Source organism: Amblyomma americanum, chromosome 5 (assembly GCF_052857255.1).
Source record: "Amblyomma americanum isolate KBUSLIRL-KWMA chromosome 5, ASM5285725v1, whole genome shotgun sequence".
NCBI classification, from domain to species: domain Eukaryota; kingdom Metazoa; phylum Arthropoda; class Arachnida; order Ixodida; family Ixodidae; genus Amblyomma; species Amblyomma americanum.
This window is the reverse complement of record NC_135501.1, coordinates 210,539,671-210,559,250: the sequence shown is the minus strand read 5'-3', so window position 1 is coordinate 210,559,250 and position 19,580 is coordinate 210,539,671.

Below are 19,580 nucleotides of genomic sequence, written 5' to 3'. Positions count from 1 at the left end.
AATCATTCAAAACTGATGATGATACGAAGGTTGAACCAAGGCAGCTCATTTTTCCTGAGTTGGGACAGCAATATGTGGTTTTTCCTGTATTCGTTAGGCATATGTTATTTGTAAGTACAAGATCTTCAATTATTTGGCCTCTGGTGTCTGTGGGCTCACTGCCCCAAAAGCGGGAGTGCGCATTAAAATCCCAACTACCACATATGGTCCACGCGAATGTTGGAGAAGGCTTTTCAAATCGCGGATAGTAACAGTGAGATGTGGTGGTATATATACAGAGCATATTGTTATTATTCTGTGTGCAACTACACTGACTGTTACAGTCTCAAAGTTTGTTTTCAATGATATTTCTCGTGCGGGAACGGCGCTCTGCGTTATGATTGGGACGCCACCCGAGAGCCTGTTCACCTGTTCTCTATCTCCTCGGAAAAGTTGAAATTTTTTCAAGATATTTTTATCTTTTGGCCGTAGGTTTGTCCCGTGACGACACAATGCTATAGGCACCATTTATTTCAGTATATCTGTAATGTCTGTGTAGTTTCTCATCATTCGATCCTCTACAGTTCCATTCAATAAAAAATTCCATGCTTTAGTGTGCTGGGTGTTAGGGAAGGTTAGTTTTCAGGAGGCATTATTCTTGGCTATTCTTTTCTCGAGAGAAAGAGTTACGCCGCCCCTCCAACATAGCGTGCTGGGGGCCTTCCTGGAGGCGCCGGAATCCCGTGGAGCCACGGGCGTGCGAGTGCTAGGCCTCTCCCTGTTGGAACAGAGCTTGCGGGATCCCGACTCGGAGGTCGACGTGCCCTCTATCGGTGCTGGCGGGACAGCTTTTGCTGCCTCTGCCGGGGGGGTGGCGGTGGGGGGGGGGGGGGGGGGGGATTGCCCTGGGCCCCGCGCGGCTAGGCCTGGGCAGGCGTTGAAAACCGGTGTGGTGCACCACCCCATCGCACCGCATCGGCGAAGTTTTTGTTTGCAGCAAGGAAAAAGTTGCTCGCTTTGATTCCATGTGTTGCCTCTTTGAATGTAATGTTTTCATTTGTTTTCAGTGTAATGATTTCTTAATGTATTTTCCATGATGTGCATGATCGTGAATAGGCTGGGTGATCCCCGTCACAGTTCGCACAGTGAGGTGGAGCAGCACATTTTTCGGAGGCAAAGGTGAGGACGAAGTGCTTTGGGGGGATTTCTTGGATATCTTTCCGGATTTTTATCCTGTGTACGTAGGTTACGTTTTCTTCCCGAAATCCTTCTAATATTTCTCCTTCTGAAAGATAGATGAGATCATTGTCAGATATTACACAACGCACAGTATTCAGGGATCGGTGGTGTGTGGCAGTTACTGGCGATTCTCCGAACGAGACAGTGTTAGAGAGTTTAGGGAGTTGGGTTTTGTCGCGGATTTCAAGCAATAGATCATCCCTGGCCAACTTTATTGCCTTGTAGCCAGGGCCCAAAGCTTCTGTCAGAGGCACTTCAAGAAGGGTGAAATCATTCTGGCTGTCTTTTCTTTTGGTACACTACGGATTATGTGATAGTTGGCAAACGGCGCTTTGTGTCTAGAGAACAATTGTGGTCCGCCTCTTTTTTTTTGGAATGGCGATCATTCTGTGAAAACGTAGGAGCCATAAAATATGTGTTGTGTTCGGCCGCGGTGCCAGCCACCAGCCACGGAGCACAAGGGGACGGGACAGGAACATCGAAAAATGTCCTGCCGCCGTTAGCTGCACATCGCCACTATAATCCAATACGAAGTAACTCAGTGCAGTTGGCCACACAAGGTTAAACCCTCGCCACCAGGAAAAAAGGAAAAACAAAGAAAGCAGGAGGAAACAGGAAAGTTGTGAGAAAGAAGATAGGAAAGTGAAAGATGGAGGCGAGGACAGGGAAGGGCGACTGCCGATTTTCCCTGGTCGGGTCAGGATGGAGGTGCCGTTTACAGGTAGCTGGGGCTAAAGTGGTGTGTTGCCTCCGCCGATACCTAACGCTCGGCATCTACTCGGCCACCAGGATCCCCTTTTCCCCGGTCACGGCTGAGCCACGCACGGCTAAGCGCAGGTGCTCGGGTTCGTGCTGACGCACTGCTCACCACATCCCCGGGGATGTCCCTGCAGATGTTCGGGAACCCGTGGTGTCGCAACTCAACAACGTCTACATGTAGCAGATGCCTCTGCAGGGAAGCATTAGCTCGCTTGTGTTGTTGTTTGCCTCACAAAACGGCACATACCCACAAGGGGGATTGGCCATAACCAGGCGGTGACTACTTGCATTGCAGATTGCATGCGGCAAGCATAGAAATGGAGATATCTTAGAAAGTATTTATTAGAGTGGATGCTTTAATATAGCATCGCACATTTCCATCGTATTCAGGAGGTGCTGGGAGATGCGGGGCGGAATTGGCTCGTATGTTGCAGTCGACCTTTTTTTCAATTCTTACCGGTGTGTGCCCGCAGGTGGAAGTTGAGTTATAGGTGCTTGGCTCATATGCGGGACATGTGTTATTAGATGGCTTTAACCTAGCCGCTCTAACGTGTGGCAGATACGTTAACGCGTTCCCTTTGCTCCCGTTGCCTCGCTTGCATAGCCACACATTACCACAGCGCTACGGAACACGCACGCTAGAAGTAGTCAGGCAAGACAGGACGGGCGCTGTGGTAATCTGTCGAAGAAAAACAATGAAGCAAATATAGCCCAGACAAAAATCCTCATTCCTCAATAGTATGTGGGTAACAATCAGTCAGGGATAGCAACCACGGAAGGCATGCAAGTAGGGAGGGTGGGTCCGCATTATGGTAGACCATTGGGCCTGCGATATGAAAGGGTTTTGGGTATTGCCGCACAGAATTAGCTGATCATCCTCTGCAGCCAGAGATCACATGAACTGCTGCTTGTCCTCGCTAAAAGTAACCAAGGTTCAAAAAAGTAGCTGAGATCAACTGACTTCTGAAGTCCCACGGCTTAGTCAGCAGTGTATCTTTCGCTCTGGAAACTTAATGTCTAATAGACTAATCAGCTATACCATCTGCCTTACTGGTATCAGGAACAAAGTGTCAGTGGGGAGGTTGCAGATCGGGACGAAAAATAGCCGGCTGAAACACCAGGGTACACCTTTAACTGGCCTTAAAAAAATGCCCGCAAAATGCAAAAGCCAGTGGTGCTACTCCAGCGTCTCAGGAAACAAAATGTGCCGACCGGGCTCCCAGGCGGTGCTTCTCAGATGTGTGCACTGGGCGGGAGATGTATGCAAGCAGGCGTCACGTAGTAGTTTTTGTATTTCACAGGCTTTCTCTTAAGGCAAGTATATACCACTGCGTAAATGGGGCATCAGTGCAAACAAGCTGCTTTTTCAAGAGAATATAGAACTTCGCTATGACTCTTTATACCTGAAGCCAATATTTAAAAACGCGGCTAATGAGTCTTTACTAATTGACTTCGCAGAAAGAAAAACTCTGCAGTCTAGACCACACGACTTTCAACGGCAGTCACCTGGTTTCACTCGGCTAGGACCTCTGTTGTTTGTTTTTGTTTTTTCAAACCTTGAGTTACGTTTAGCCGGGACACCCGGTATAGGCAAGGCAAGTAGCGCAAAATGCTTGCAAAAAGCCGAGGAAAGCATAGCAGTGAGCGGTGACAGGAGGCCCTCTAACAATCCGCCGACTGGCGCCGCGTTCCTCCTCCATGCATTTCACTCAGTCGGGGGAGGAGGCCAGCCGGTGTTGACAGGTGGAACGTGACCCGGTATTCACCGCTCGAGGAGCTCAAGAGATGGCGGAACCTGTCGAGCCAGGGTGGCGCCAGTCCTCTTGGGCCCACCCTCAGAGGTGATGGAATGCAAACACTACACGCTGGCGAGCGCCGTTGGTTACATACACGCCAGAATGCCGTCCCCGTGCTCGCAATGGGTCTATGAGGCACGCAACCATGGGTTCCCTGGCGGGAGAGAGCTCGGCACACTTCGGGCGGCTGTGAACCTCAGTTGCAAAGTGCGCGAAGTTTGCTAAACTCGGCCCGGTGCAAAAGAAAAAAAAAAGAAAAGACAAAAAAATCTAGTCCATTCTTGCGTAAACATAGAAGCTGTGCGTTCGCTAGGAGATTTAGGTGTACTGTCTGTCGGTGGCAAACGGAATGCGAACACGAATTAAAGAGCGGAAAAGTATCTTCTGACGGAGAACAAACACACACGGAGTTGGGAACCTTTTTCGAATAGCGGTCGCGCGCTTCTCCTGCGAATAACTGCGCTATGAACTAAAATTTTTATATTTCTTGATGTTCATCTTCCAATTCTCTTCGCGTTTTACTCGTCCGCGGTGTGCTGGAGGACGGGTTAGGCAGTAAAGACTAGTTGGAATTCGACTGATCACTTAACCTTTACATTGAAGCGTTTCATGTGAGAAAAGCGGCTGTGCTGCTTGTTAGAGAAGGGTATGCCGAATGTAAGGCCTGCACTTTGTTTCATCACCGAATTCTTAGCAGCTCGTAATTCCAGCAACATTATGAAATTTGTTTTTTGAGGAAACGAAATGAAGCAGTAACTGTCTCTCATATCTCGGTGGACACCCGAACCGTGCCGTAAGGGAAGGGATGAAGGAGAGAGAGTGAAAGAATAAAGGAAGAAAGAGGTGCCGTAGTGGATGCCTCCAGAATAATTTCGACCACCTGGTGTTCTTTAACGTGCAGTCACTGACATCGCACAGCACACGGGCGCCTTTTCGCGTTTCGCCTCCATGGAAACGCGGCCGCCGCGGTCGGGTCCGAACCCGGGTACTCCGGACAAGTCGTCGCGAGCGCCTTAACCACTGAGCCACCGCGGCGGGTCAGCAGCTTTATCCCGGAAGGCTGCCCCGCTTATACTTATGCTAAATATTACCGGTCTTAGCGAGACAAATGCCTGGGTGCGATTGTCCTCCATGGAACAATTTGCTTCGAGCGCCTGGTAACAGTGCGCATGCACATTATTTGTAATTTCCATCGGCAAAGGCTATCATGTAAGGCAGTTTTGGAAACGGTTGAAACCAGAATTCTTCACCACAAGCCCCTATAATCCTCTATATTGACCAATTACGTACTTTTTTTTGCGATGTTCAGGTTGTTTTGTATTTTATGAGCCTAAGAAAAGGAGCAGCGCCAAAGCATGCAACCACAGACGACGAGAGGACAAGACACGAGCGCCCTCGTTTGACTACGTTATTTGAGGAGCGACACGTGGAAAATCTGAACGGTGTATAATATTGCCAGCTATGTATAATATAGCCGCCCTACCCGAACGCGGAATCCTCCGTACAGAATTAAGCACAGAGATACCTACGTGCATTTCAGGAAAGGGGTGGTTTACAAAATTCCACTTTCATGTGGTAAGTACTACATAGGGCAAACGGGCAGGTGTTAGAAAGTGCGACTCGAAGAGCACAACAATAAAGTGGGCGAAACCACCACCAATGGCCATCTGGAAGCCCATTGCAAAAAATGTGACGCACAACCACCTTGCCATTCCTTGCTCGATAAGACCGTTATTTTGTATCGGCACCGCAACTACATGACTAGAGAGATCAAGGAAGCGTGTGAGATATAGCACGGGCTGGAGATCAATGCGCCAGCCGGCCGTCTGTGGCGTTATCAAGGAAAGAGCCCGATTTCATGGCACGACGGCATGTGGTACTTTTGTTTTGTTTTGACGTCAGCTGTATCAGCTGCTCCTGGTCTGCAATAAATCCGCAGTGTTTCCGCGCCATGCTTCCCGTGTTGCAATGGATTACCAGCCTGGCCAGGCCTATTCCCTTCTTCTATCCGCGTGTAAACGTACACGCGATTATACAGCAGCACCCAGATGTATCCAACTTGGAGGAGATCACGAAACAGTTCGGCTTATCGGTAATTCGATATATAACAATGGCAACAGGCACGCTTACCTGTAGCCTATAGGGGCAAAAATACATTGCAGGAACGCTGGTGACGCGGTCCTTGCAGCGACTTGTCGTACGTCGTCGTGTTAAGCCTAACCTGCTTCGCGTCGAAGCCGCAGCCTCATACTCTTTGCAGAAGCGTGAACTGCTGGGCGAGTTGGTCATTCACGTTCTAGCAAAATGCCAGTGAAAGCCGAGACAGAGGACCGGAAGAAGGCACACACGCACTGTCGCCGGAAGGGTTTTGCAACTAGCCACAGGCTATCATTTCTAATCCTGTTATCAAGAATAATCTTACTGAAATTAAGGTGTAGTTAGTTTCCACAACGCCTTCTTCAGCGACGCGAGCGAATGATGTCATACGAGGACCGACGCTGCTTATTAGTAAGGTTGGCTTAAACCCATCACAGCAATGTGGCATAGAGAGGGAGTACAGGGGACCTCAGACACATCCCATGACAACCTCGTCGCGCGGTTTCGCTGCCAGGAGGTGCCCAAGCTCCAAGACCCAGCAGCCGACCTGTCTCCGCGCTCGAAAACTTCGAGGAGCGCCGTTAAAAGCAGCGCTACTTGCGAGGGGCGCTGTGCGCCGTTCCATATATAGAATATTCACATCAAAATGAGTTCCATAAACGCGAACACTGCTATACTTTTGCATAAAATTTGCAAAGCGATGTTATAACTGGGCGATATAAACAACTAATCGATATATCCCTGTTCGGTGTATCCTGGCTCGACCGTTTTCAGTTATCGTTCCCTTAATGTAGCCTACTTCATTCGGAAAGAGGACACCTTGCGTCTAACGCGGCCTCAAATGTCCAGTTTTTGGGTGGAGCATATCAGCCTTTATTGATTTGTATACGACTAGTGAAAACTGAAAAGAAAGGAAAAAACGAAAGTGCGCCACTGCCGCAATTCCGGGACACCCGTTTGTTGATTTTTCCATTGGGCGGTGCTGGTGCAGGGACGCAGCTTGTCTGCGAGCCCGCGTTGGGGCGCTACGTGTTTGTCTTCGTTGCTCGCCAAACAGAAGCCGCCGCAGCCACCGCCTCCGGAGAGCGTGTACAGGGAGGGTGGTTTGACAGCTGCGTTGCAGACGACGTCGGCCGGAGGAGACAACCTCACCGGTCCGATGCTGGAGAGAGGCTTTGGCTCGAAAGAAGCCAGACCGGGTGGAAACTCGCGGAGGGGAAATGAGAGCTCCCGGAAGAGCAAACAAATGTCGTGCCCTGATTGAAGAACGCTGCAGAGCGATAAAAATTAACTGAAAGAAAAAGAACGCTCGGTGGCAATCAAAACCCACCTCGGGCGTTGCAAACGCAAAGGTCGCAACGGTGCGTACAGTGAAGAAAGAGACGCCGCTGGAGCTTCTAATTCTCGTCTGCAAATGGAGGGGGAATTTTTCTATCACAGTCGAGGAGGGAGACGCTACAGCGGTCTCGCGGCTCGTCTTGGCATGTCGGAAAAGCAGAGTGTGTGCCGAGATTCGCTCCACTGTTGGCGATGTTGGGAGCGCCCCCCCCCCCTCCCCCCTCATTGCTTCCGAACATTATTTTCCTTTGCCGTACGTCCCACGACACGCTATGCACCAGCTTGAACCGCACACTTCAGATGACTGCTGTAGCTGTTGACTTCCTTTTATTGCCCGCCAGCGGTTGTCTATCGCCGACGTCTGAAGTGACCGAGGCACTTCAAAGCGCCGTTTGTGCTTGCAGAGCCGCTCGACCGGAGCACTGTTTGCAGGGAAATTAGTGGATTTTCTTTGTCATCTTTGCTTTTCCGTAGTTTTTCAGCGCGTGCTTGAGGGTCATCTGATGCTCCGTCCTATTCTTGTCACATCTGGGATGGCCCTCCTGCCCGCGTTGCTGTTCCATGAATCACTCTTTGAACATGAAGGTAGGAAAGAAGCGCCCATACCGGTTGTCTTTGGTTACCGGATTAAACTCCGAATGCTATGAAGCTAATTACTTTTGCTCACTTGGCCCAGTGCTTCCTTTCTGGAGGATCATGAGCCATGTGATAGACGCCTACATTCCATGTGGACCAGCTTAAAAGCTCTGTTTGTAATCTTTAATAAAGATATATTTCTACAGTCTGGTTGTTCACGGGAGTTGTATTGTCTTGGTTGTTACGGTGTTGTTGCTCGTTGGATCTTGGACCAGGTGACACGTTGCAGCGAGCGGGGAGGACGCTTCCTTCAATCTGTACACGTTTACTGATACATACATGTGGTCGCCAGCCACGGCCACCATATAGAAAAATATCCAGCAGCTCGCGAGGAGTACCACGCTCTGAGGCTGGCGCACTCCGGCCACAGCCCGCACGAAGCGAGCAGCTTCTGCCTTCGGAGTCTGCACAAAGCGAGACATCCATCAGCCGCGCCTCCGTGCGACCAGCGGTACGACCGTGTCGTTCGGCCTCCGACAGTCAACTGCCTGAGCTGTCTCATGCGCCACCCATGGTTTTTTCGCGTGAACCTCAGTTTTGGCCAATTATTCTCTTTCTAGCCTTTGCCGAAGAAAGTAAGCATTAAATAAAACACGGCAAAGTAGCCACAACCTAAGCGCCTCATCCGCCAATCGGAGTGGACTTCCACGCGTGGGCGCCGCCTCGAGTCCGAGCATCCTGGCTGAAGCCAATAAGCGATGTTTTTCTAGCCAGACGCGTCCCATCCTGCGTTCTCTAGCAGCCACCTCCAACGGCTCGATTGAAAATGCGCTCACAATGAGGGCGTCTTCGGACACAGTGCGACCGCGCGGGCCGAAACTCAGGCTTCTAACTCAACAGAAGGAGCGCAGAGTGTGTGCGTGTATATATATATATATATATATATATATATATATATATATATATATATATATATATATATATATATATATATATATATATATATATATATATATATATACTTATGAAGGCAGCCAACAGTCACCGAAACCAAGGTGCATAGGGGAATGTTTATTATTTTTTTTTAATGTGAATGTGTAGTGGTAGAGCACCGGACACGATATTCGGAGGTCGTGGGTTCGGATTCCACCGGCAGCATGGTTGTTTTTCCTGCTGCTTTATAAGTAATTTTCTTTAAGCGATAGTTTAACGAAGTATTATTATCCCACTGATCAGCACTACACAATAAAAAAATAATTAAACATTCCCCTATACACCTTGGTTTCGGTGGCTGTTGGCTCTCAAACGAGCCCCTCATTTCCTTATATATATATATATATATATATATATATATATATATATATATATGCGAACGTAGGTTGCGTTGGCTCCGCAGAATAAAGATTTAAGAGAAGTGGGCACTTCTACAAAGACACTTTTATTTATCAACGTTTCGACCGCGGTGCGGTCTTCTTCAGGACAGTCCTGAAGAAGACCGCACCACGGTCGAAACGTTGATAAATAAAAGTGTCTTTGTAGAAGTGCCCACTTCTCTTAAATCTATATATATATATATATATATATATATATATATATATATATATATATATATATATATATATATATATATATATATATATATATATATATATATATATATACATACAAACTAAGGCGAATATGATGCTCTGTGCAGCTACAGCTCTTGGACGTGGCGAGGTTACCGCTGTCTTCCCTTCTCTCTCTCTCTTTCTCTCATGAGCAGTTTCCGGTCACCGGTATTGCAGAAGTCTACTCTATTGGGGCATGCGCATGACAGCGACGGGTGGCGCTGGCAGTTCTCTCAGCCGCTCAGAGTATCGTGAAGCATATCCGTTCAGGTATCGCTGCTTTGTTCCCCGAAACCAACCAACTACGCTTAATATCGAATGTCGAGAGGAGAACGAAAGCACCGCGGCAGCCTGCCGGCGACGTCCTTACACAAACGTGGAGCTTGCGCTCAGTTTGTCTCAAGCTCGGCGTTACGATCACCGGAATGGAATTCAGCGTAACAATTAGGCGTTGCCAATGGCGTCCCGCTACCACCGTCTTCTGCCAGGTCGTCTCTCCATGCGACTCCCTGCCACCCCAAACACATATGCATCCTTGTCATTGCCCTTTGCACGGCATTTACAGGCCATTCCACAGCCTGCGTGGCACGCTCGCCGCCCCGAAAATCCAAAACCCATAACCTGAGCAGCGGCAGGCCGAGCAGCCGCGTTCAAGCCTAGAGAGGAACAAAGACAGCTCGATAAGCAGGCAGAGCAGACCGATAAGGTCGTAAGAGCCCTGGAATAAGCGCCTCTCCCGGTTCAGGGGCCGCAAAGGTATTTATTGATCAAAGTTTACCACCACCGCCACCGGACCATCGATGTGCCTAGTGAGCATGGCAAGCCATCTTTAGTCCACGACACTCGGAACACACTCAATTCGATCTTCTTAAAGCAATAAGTCGAAACAGGGGCGGTTAAAACTTGAGGGGGGAGGGGGGGGGGGGCTGTCGCTTTTCCACTTCCTTCCATGAGAGCAATTCTAGTACATAGGAAATCTATATTCAACGTTTTTTTTTTCAACGTAAAAGGCCCCAAAAATTCATGGTTGAAATGGGGGCGCCCCCTTCAAGAGCGACCCATAAAACCGCCCCAGAGTCGAACCCGGAATATCGAACTCGAAGAGGAGCGCGAAGCAGTTCAATATATCAACAATTAGATATATAAAAAAACGGGAAAATATGTGATGTTTCGTAACACAGAAGCAAGGATATACTGTAAGCACGCAAGTGTCGCACTTCTTGTAGCAACGCGCCACCAGCAGGCATGATGCAAGTGTACCGCGCGCTAGGCGTTGTTAGTCTTAACTTGCTTCTAACAGGATCCGCAGCGGGCAATGCTTAGGAGATCGGTATCTCCGAAGCATTCTCCGCTACTGGTCCTGTGCCGATAAGTCTAATCGTGTTACCAGCGCACAATCAATAGAATATGCGCTTATTAAAATTAAGGTATTGTTGTTTTCCGCGACGCCTTCAGCAGCCTTAAGGCTTTTGTTAGCTTGACTCCACCGCATAACACTAATGTGGAATGGAAAATGAGCACGACAGACCGGAGGTCACCCTCAAGCACACCCAATGTTCACCTCGTCATGCAGTTTCAAAGCGCTAGCACGGCCGTCATTGTGACAGCCGCGCTGCCGACCCATGTCTGCCTGAAATGTGATCAAAGCGCATAGATTGGAGAAGCGCCATTTGCAGGGGTGCGGCGTGCCGTTCGATATATCGACTGATCGTTGAAATTCGAGCCCGATATACTGCGCGGTTTCCCTATACTTTTACGCAAGATTTTCAAAGGGAGGATCTAGCTTTGTGTTCAACATAGCCAACAATTCGATATATCCCGAAATGGCTTATCCGGTGCCGAACCGTATCTGTGTTGTTGGGGACGAGGGGTCCTTGAGTGAGCTGACTCTTTCAGCGCCGCAGGTCCCTTCTCCGAATGACGTTGTCGGACTTGGTTATGAAGGAAACTGTACAGGGGGTTTATTTTACATTATTTACAAGATTTTGGAACCCATTGGAGGGTGATTGGGGAAGGTCGGAGGATCTGAGAAGATCTGAGGATGATCGAGGATTCCTTTCTCACAGCACTCGTCGTCCGGTTTAAAAAGGGTCCGGTCCCTAGGATTCCCCAGGTTCGAGGAAGTCTTCGCCAGGTTGGGCGTGGCCTAACTTGCGTTGTCGTACACACACACGCACACTACTTCACATAGGGACACGCCCCCGTCACATGCCTCGCCGGAGAAAGAGGGTGCCGCTGGACAATCGCCCCCACCAGAGAGAGCGTTGTCTTCGCGTCCGAACGACAGTTCTCACGCTCCAGCCAGACACGTCTTCCGGGAAGTCCGAATGGGCGAGGCGCCGGCGAGCAGGCATAGTTGAAGGGGTGAGTCACCCCTGCTCGGTTCTGGCGGTCGCTAACTGCCTCCGTGCCGCACGGTAGATCGTCCGGGAACAAGGTTTACAAACGGCAGTGGAATCCTCCGTCTCGAATCCAATAAACCTCGCGAGGACCGGCCGTGGGAACCCAGATGCCTATCGCCGTGCAGTGACCCCGCTTGCAGGTGTCCTGGCCGAATACGCAGCTGAATCAAACCACCGGCTGTCGCCAGAGACCTTACAGCTCCTCCGTGGCCCGAAAAATTTCGAATGTCGAGCGTTGACGACCGCTGGGCAGGAAGAGATGAGATGGCGTCCGTGTTGGTCCCCTGGATTGCAATATCATCGCCCCCAAGGCAGAACCCAAAGCACCACCAACAAAGGAAAGCGCAGGTGGGACGTTCCAAACAGCAAAGCACTGCCCCACCCGCAAGCGCTCGGACTTCGCCAAAGAATCACCAGGATTCTTCCATTGACAACAATACACTTTTAAAAAAATTGTGTTCAAATTTGGGTTAATGTTGTGCCGACTGAGCGCGAAACATCTCCTTTTGAAACTGCCACAGCCGGATTACTCGGAACAAAGTAAAAAAAAAAAAACACTCACACAGGAGGAGATTCCTCTTAGTTCTCCCGCTTACATCAGTCTGCTCAAGCCATCAGCATTTCCGTGCAGTTTCCCCTTCTTATAACGCACCGAGAAATTGTACTGTTGGAGAGCTAGACTCCATCTGAGCAAGCGACCATTTTTGGGGGACATCTGTCACAGCCACGTTAAAGGACAATGGTCAGTCTCAAATACAAACTTTGCTCCGTACAGGTAACACGACAACTTCTGCGCTGCCCAAACTAAACACGCGCACTCTTTTTCGGAAGCGCTGTACGCTTCCTCTCTACTGGTCAGTTTGCGGCTGATGTACAGAACTGGGTGTTCTTCATGGTCGTAGCCAACTTGGCTTAAGACAGCCCCCAGCCCTCTATCACTGGCATCACACTGGACTATGCACTCTTTCCCATAGTCAGGGGTCCTGAGCAAGGGTCGGGACACGAGTGCTTCCTTCAGGCTTTTGAAGGCGTTTTCTTTTTGGTTATCCCAACTTACGTTAGTAGGTGCTCCCTTTCGCAAGGCGTCAGTTAAGGGACTATCCCGCTGTGAGTAGTTAGGAATATATCGCTGGTAGTACCCAACTAATCCCAAAAATGAGCGAATGGCCGTTTTCGTCCGTGGTTGCGGAAATGCTGCGATCGGGGCAATCTTTAACTCGGTTCGGCTCCTAGTTCCCTGGCCTACAACGTAGCCCAAGTACGTCACCTGTGCGCAACCAAATCTACACTTTTCTGCCTTCAGTGTCAGTCCAGCCTGTCGTAAACTGGAAAACACGGTCTTTAGGTGGTCTAGATGCTCTTGCCAGGTTTCCGAAAAAATTGCCACATCGTCTAAATAAGGGAGTGCAAATCACTGCATGTCCTTCAGTACGATGTCCATGAGTTTCGAGAAGCTGTAGGGGGCATTCTTCAACCCAAAACTAAGCATTAAGGGTCGAAAGGTGCCCGCTGGGGAGATGAAAGCGGCATACCTGCTCGCGCTTTCCGAGAGGAGAACTTGCCAATATCCCCGTACGAGATCGAGGGTGGAAATGAATTTCGCGCCGCTCACCCTTTCTATCCTTTCCTCTATGTTGGGAATCGGGTATAGCTGATCCCTGGTAATTGCATTAAGCTTTCTATAATCCACGCAGGGACGAGGATCTTTCCCTGGGGCCTCAACAAGAATTAGCGGTGAGGTATAGTCACTTTCCGCTGGCTCTACAACCCCTAACTCCAACATGCGCTGAATTTCCGCGTCCATTATTTCTTTTTGCCGCGGTGATACCCTGTAGGGTTTCGACCGTACCGGCTCATCAGATGTGAGCTCGATTTCGTGTGTCAGGAGGTGTGTCTTTCCCGGGCGACTGCTAAATAGGTCAGCGAATTCGCTCAACAACTGCTTTAGCGTGTCGACCTGTGTCCCGCTTAGGAAATCTGCATTCACGGAGTGAGCCAGAATGTTTTCCACGTTGTCACTAGCGTCCGCACCTCCCTTCCAACCCTGACTCTCGCTGTCCAGCTCTTCTGGTTCATTTAGAGTCAGATTGACGATCCCGCTGCGTTCCACGAACGGCTTCATCAGATTGCAATGATAGATTCTCACCTGTTTTCCCCTGCCTGGAACCCTTGGCGCGTAATTCGTCTCCGAAAGTTTTTGCAACACTTCTACTGGACCATCCCAGTGAACTTCCAGCTTGTTTTTTCTCGATGGCCGGAGGATCATCACGCGATCGCCCGCGGTGAAACCTCGAAGGCGAGCGTTTTTGTCATAATAGACCTTGGCGGCCTCCTGGGCAGCTTTCATATTTCGATTTACTAATTCCCTCGTGTTGTTAAGGCGGTCCAGTAGCTTAAGCACGTACTCAACCACTGTCTGGTTCTCTCCTGTCCCTTCCCACATTTCTCTCAGCATTCGGAGGGGAGAGCGGAGGGCTCTTCCGTACACGAGTTCTGCTGGCGTAAACCCCGTAGCTTCGTGGGGGACTGTTCGTAAAGCGAAAAGTGTGGCCGGCAGACAATCCTCCCAGTCTGCTTTATGCTCATAACAAAGAGCGCGTAGCACCCGCTTCAGCACCGAATGCCATTTCTCTACACTGTTGGACTGCGGATGATACACCGAGCTGTGCAACAGTTTTATTCCGCATCTTTCTAGGAATGTGGTCGTCAAGGCGCTTGTAAAGACAGTCGCCTGATCGGCTTAGATTTCGGCCGGAAATCCTATTCACGCGAACACTAACAAAAGGGCATCAACTATTTCTGTGGAGCTCAAGTCCTTCAACGGAATTGCTTCGGGAAATTTTGTGGCGGGACATATCATAGTAAGCAAGTACTTATAGCCTGATTTCGTGTTAGGCAAAGGGCCTACTGTGTCTATTACAAGCCGGCGGAAAGGTTCCGAGATCAATGGAACAATTTTCAGTGGAGCCTTCCATGTCTCTCCCGGCTTGCCCACGCGCTGGCACGCATCGCATGATTTTACGTAGCGTTCTGCATCTTTGAAACAACCCGGCCAATAATATTCCATTAATAGGCGCTCCTTTGTTTTATTGATTCCCAGATGTCCTGCCCAGCCATTTCCGTGGCAGAGACTCAGAATGTCCGCTCTGTATTTTTCGGGCACGACCAGCTGATCAAATGTTTTGCCTTTTCTGTCCTGGTAGTGTCGGTAGAGTAAGCCTCCCTTCTCATGCATCGTTATGTTGCGTCTCGCGATGCCCTCTTTAGCTGTAAGGTGCAGTCTTTCCAAAGTGGGATCCTGCTTCTGTTCTTTTGTTAGGGACTCCCTGTTCACCTGCAGAAGGCGATCAAAACTACGCTATGTTGGAGATAAAACGGATCCTTCAGCGTTTTCTGATTCCTCTACCGACTTAGTGGTTGAAGTCACTCGTCGCTCATTTGCTGGGTCAGCTGTCTGGCTTTCATTCCTCGTTGGTTCACTTCCCTCCTCATTTGATTGCATCGATATGCTGGCTGGTGCGTCTCTGGCTACCTGAGGTTCGGGAATCTGACTTAGTTGAGATGCGAGCTGACGAGTTTTCGATCTTGTCAAAGCTTGTATCACCCCGCTTCCGAGTTTCTGGCCTCTCTCGCGTAGCATTTGGTCTGATCGATTCGAGAAGAGGTAAGGATATTGAAGTGGCACGGCCTTCGAAACTGCGGTCTCAGTGATTAGCTCTCCAAACGGTCCACAAATTATCACTTTAGCTATGGGAAGGCATACACTGTGTTCTTCTACTGCCTGTTTTATCCACGAGACTTCTCCCGTAAAATCGTCCACTGACACGTAAGACGGGTGGACAACGTCCATCGTCGCGGCGCTATCACGAAGCACCCTGCACGGTTTCCCGTTAACGTGCAACTCGTGCAGGTATGGCTTAAGGAGCTCTAGATTCTCGTCGTTATCCTCGACGCATGAGAACACCAAACGTTGCTTTGTACACTTGGCTGCAAAGTGCCCGACACCATTGCAGTTGTAGCAACAAAATGGCCTACTAGCCTCAAACTCTTTTTTCGCGGCTTTGTCTGCTCCCTGTCTCTTCGCCTGTTCTTCACGCTTTTCTGGCGCTACCTTCGTTGCCTCTGATTGCTCCGAACTTCTAGCACTTCGCGTCTTTCTGCTAGGCCCTTTATCTCGCATCGCGTTTCGAGCGTGTGACGCACCCTCGTCAGTGCTCAACCTTCTGCGCGAAACGTACTCCTCAGCTAGCTCAGCGGCCCTTTCAACTGTGTCGACTTTTTCCCTGTCTTGAACCCACAGTTTCACCACTTGGGGAATGCTTCGGTAAAATTGCTAAAAAAAAAACACTCAATTATTTTGTCTCGGCTTTCATAAACCTCGGCTCCTTTTAGCCACTCTAGCAGATTCGTCTTTAGTCCATACGCGAAATCCGGATAGCCCTCGCTATCGTTTTTCATTGCGTTCCTGAAGCGCTGTCGGAAAGCTTCGGCTGACAGCCGGTACCTTTTTAGCAGGCTGGCTTTGACTTTTTCGTAGTCAGCTGCGTCTTGTGTGCTAAGTCTCGCTATGACTTCAGCTACTTCACATGGAAAGAGGGTCAGAAGCCGTTGCGGCCATGTACTGCGAGCAAAGTTCTCCCTTTCGCAAGTTCTCTCAGTTTCCCAGGTACAATCCTATGTCCCTTTCACTTTCATAGGGCTGCATGAATCTGTTCATTCTATATGATTGTACATCGCTTGCTCTTTCAGGAGACCCGGCTCTCGAACTGTCGCCTTTTTTTCGATTTTCGCTTTCAAGCTGCAATCGCTTTAGATTTCTTTCTTCTTTTTCAGCTTCCCACTTTTGCCGTTCTTTCTCTTTTTCCCATTCCGCTTCCCTTTTTCTTTTTTCTTCCTGTACCAAATTCCACGTATCTACCAGCTGATCGTCATCTGCGTGCTTTTGAATTGTCTTGCATATTTCAAGTTTTGTAATTTTTCCCTGTACTTCTATTGACAGTTCCTCGCATAACAACAGCAAGTCCGACTTTGACAATTTCATAAGGTCCATGACAATGCTTTCTCCGCTTTGGCAATGCTATCTTCAAAATGTCGTGAGATTACCCTTTCTCAATTGACATACACTTCCCAGTGATTCTAGATTATTCTCTCAAAATCTGAAGCCTGGCGAATCCTATAGCAAAATGCCGAAACGCTTACCGGTTGAGAAAGCACGATGTCGCACGGTCCATCCCAGCTGCTGTCAACCAGTTGTTGGGGACGAGGGGTCCTTGAGTGAGCTGACTCTTTCAGCGCCGCAGGTCCCTTCTCCGAATGATGTTGTCGGACTTGGTTATGAAGGAAACTGTACAGAGGGTTTATTTTACATTATTTACAAGATTTTGGAACCCATTGGAGGGTGATGGGGGAAGGTCGGAGGATCTGAGAAGATCTGAGGATGATCGAGGATTCCTTTCTCACAGCACTCGTCGTCCGGTTTAAAAAGGGTCCGGTCCCTAGGATTCCCCAGGTTCGAGGAAGTCTTCGCCAGGTTGGGCGTGGCCTAACTTGCGTTGTCGTACACACACACTTCACATAGGGACACGCCCCCATCACATGCCTCGCCGGAGAAAGAGGGTGCCGCTGGACAATCGCCCCACCAGAGAGAGCGTTGTCTTCGCGTCCGAACGACAGTTCTCACGCTCCAGCCGGACACGTCTTCCGGGAAGTCCGAATGGGCGAGGCGCCGGCGAGCAGGCATAGTTAGTTGAAGGGGTGAGTCACCCCTGCTCGGTTCTGGCGGTCGCTAACTGCCTCCGTGCCGCACGGTAGATCGTCCGGGAACAAGGTTTACAAACGGCAGTGGAATCCTCCGTCTCGAATCCAATAAACCTCGCGAGGACCGGCCGTGGGAACCCAGATGCCTATCGCCGTGCAGTGACCCCGGTTGCAGGTGTCCTGGCCGAATACGCAGCTGAATCAGACCACCGGCTGTCGCCAGAAACCTTACAGTGTGTAGTAAATTTGTTTTTAGCAGAAGGTGACGCTCTCGTCGTGGGTCATGACCAACAAGTTCCCATGTTAGCCAGATCACCAATCAGAATATTTTACAAGTGCGCGAATATGCACAGTTTATAGCTAATCAAAACCCCTAGTAGTCATCACTTGACCTTCAATTCATTCATTCATTCATTCATTCATTCATTCATTCATTCATTCATTGGACCCTCAGGGCCAGAGGCATTAAAGAGGGGAGTGGATACAAAAAAGAAATACATAGACAAGGAAATGAGTATTAGAAGAAATTTCTGCTATTTATACAATGTTAGCTATTGCGCTGCGAAAATGCTGGTTATCATTGATGTCGACGATTTCGGCAGCAAGGTGGTTCCATTCACGTGAAGCACGAGGCAAGAAGGAATGAAATGTTGATAAGGTGTTAAATGTTGAAATTCCAACCTTGTGGGGAAGATCGGTGCGGCTTGAAACGTAGTGGGGAAGACCAATGAGTGCGTTCCGTAGAGGGGAATGATGGTACAATTTATGAAAAAAGACTGAGACGAATTATTTTTTTGTGGCATGCTAAAGGCTGTAAAGAGAGGTAAGTTTTCACGCTGGTTACGCTTGCGCCACGATTAAAGCTAGATAAAATAAAATGCGCGGCATAATTTTGGGCTACCTTCAGCGAAGTTGTTAGTTTTTCGTAGTGGGGATCTCATACAGCAGCTGCACATTCCGGTTTTGAGCGGATTAGCGTTTTGTAAAGCAATAATTTAAGAGAAGACGGTGTTTTCGTAAACTTTCGGCGTACCTAGCCCAACACGCGGTTAGCGCTGTTAATAATGTACTCGATGTGGTGCGACCAGTAGAGGTCTGCGGAAATGTGGACGCCCAAGTATTTATATGCAGTGACAGATTCTAAGGGAACCTTATTTAAGTAGTGCCTGGATGGAGTGTCAGCATGTCGTGATATTCGCATAACTTTAAATTTGTCAGTGTTTAGGTCCATGACCCAATCATAGCACACAGTATAAATATAGGTAAGATCATTAAATATTGGCATTAGTGGTATCATACTAAGTGTTCTGCCGGAGCTATATTTTTCCCGAAGCTGCTCTCTTGCTCGAAGCTGACGTTAAATAGCTGCATAACTGCGGTTAATACGAAGAATAAGGCGTCAACATGTTTGAAATGGATTTGACTTCACCTTCTGCTGGCGTCCGTGTGCAGTTGGTCCGGAGAAATGGTTGCTTCTTAACGGACTAATGGACGCAGCACGGACGGATGGCATTTCGACGGGGGTTAAATGCGAGAGGCGCGTGTACTGTGCGAACGTTAGAGGACCCCAGGTGGTCGAAATTACCCGGGGCTCTCCACTACGGCGTCCTGACCTGCTTTGGAACATTAAGCCCTTTGAACGAGTAAATTAAGTAAACCCCTGTAGTCCTTCTCCACTTGTGGTTTGACTGTGAAGGGGCCTTATACAGCCGCGAGAATGAAAATGCGACTGGAGCGGCTAAGATAACAAAACAGTGGAATCTAAACAGCCGGTAGCCTCGCAATGCATGTCTGCCCTTCCTGCAGAACATACGGCGTACACGTGCGAACGAGTGAAGACCTCTGCTCAAGCCGTTCAGCGTGTCTCCCCCTGCGGCTCACGTGACTAGCGCGCGTATGCGTCTCGATCGCGCACAACCACGGGCGACCCGCAACGAGCCACATTATAGGCCTAACGACTGGCTATTCGCGGCACCGCCAGGCGGCGATAACGACGCCGTCTAGGTGGCGCCGGAAGCGACATGACG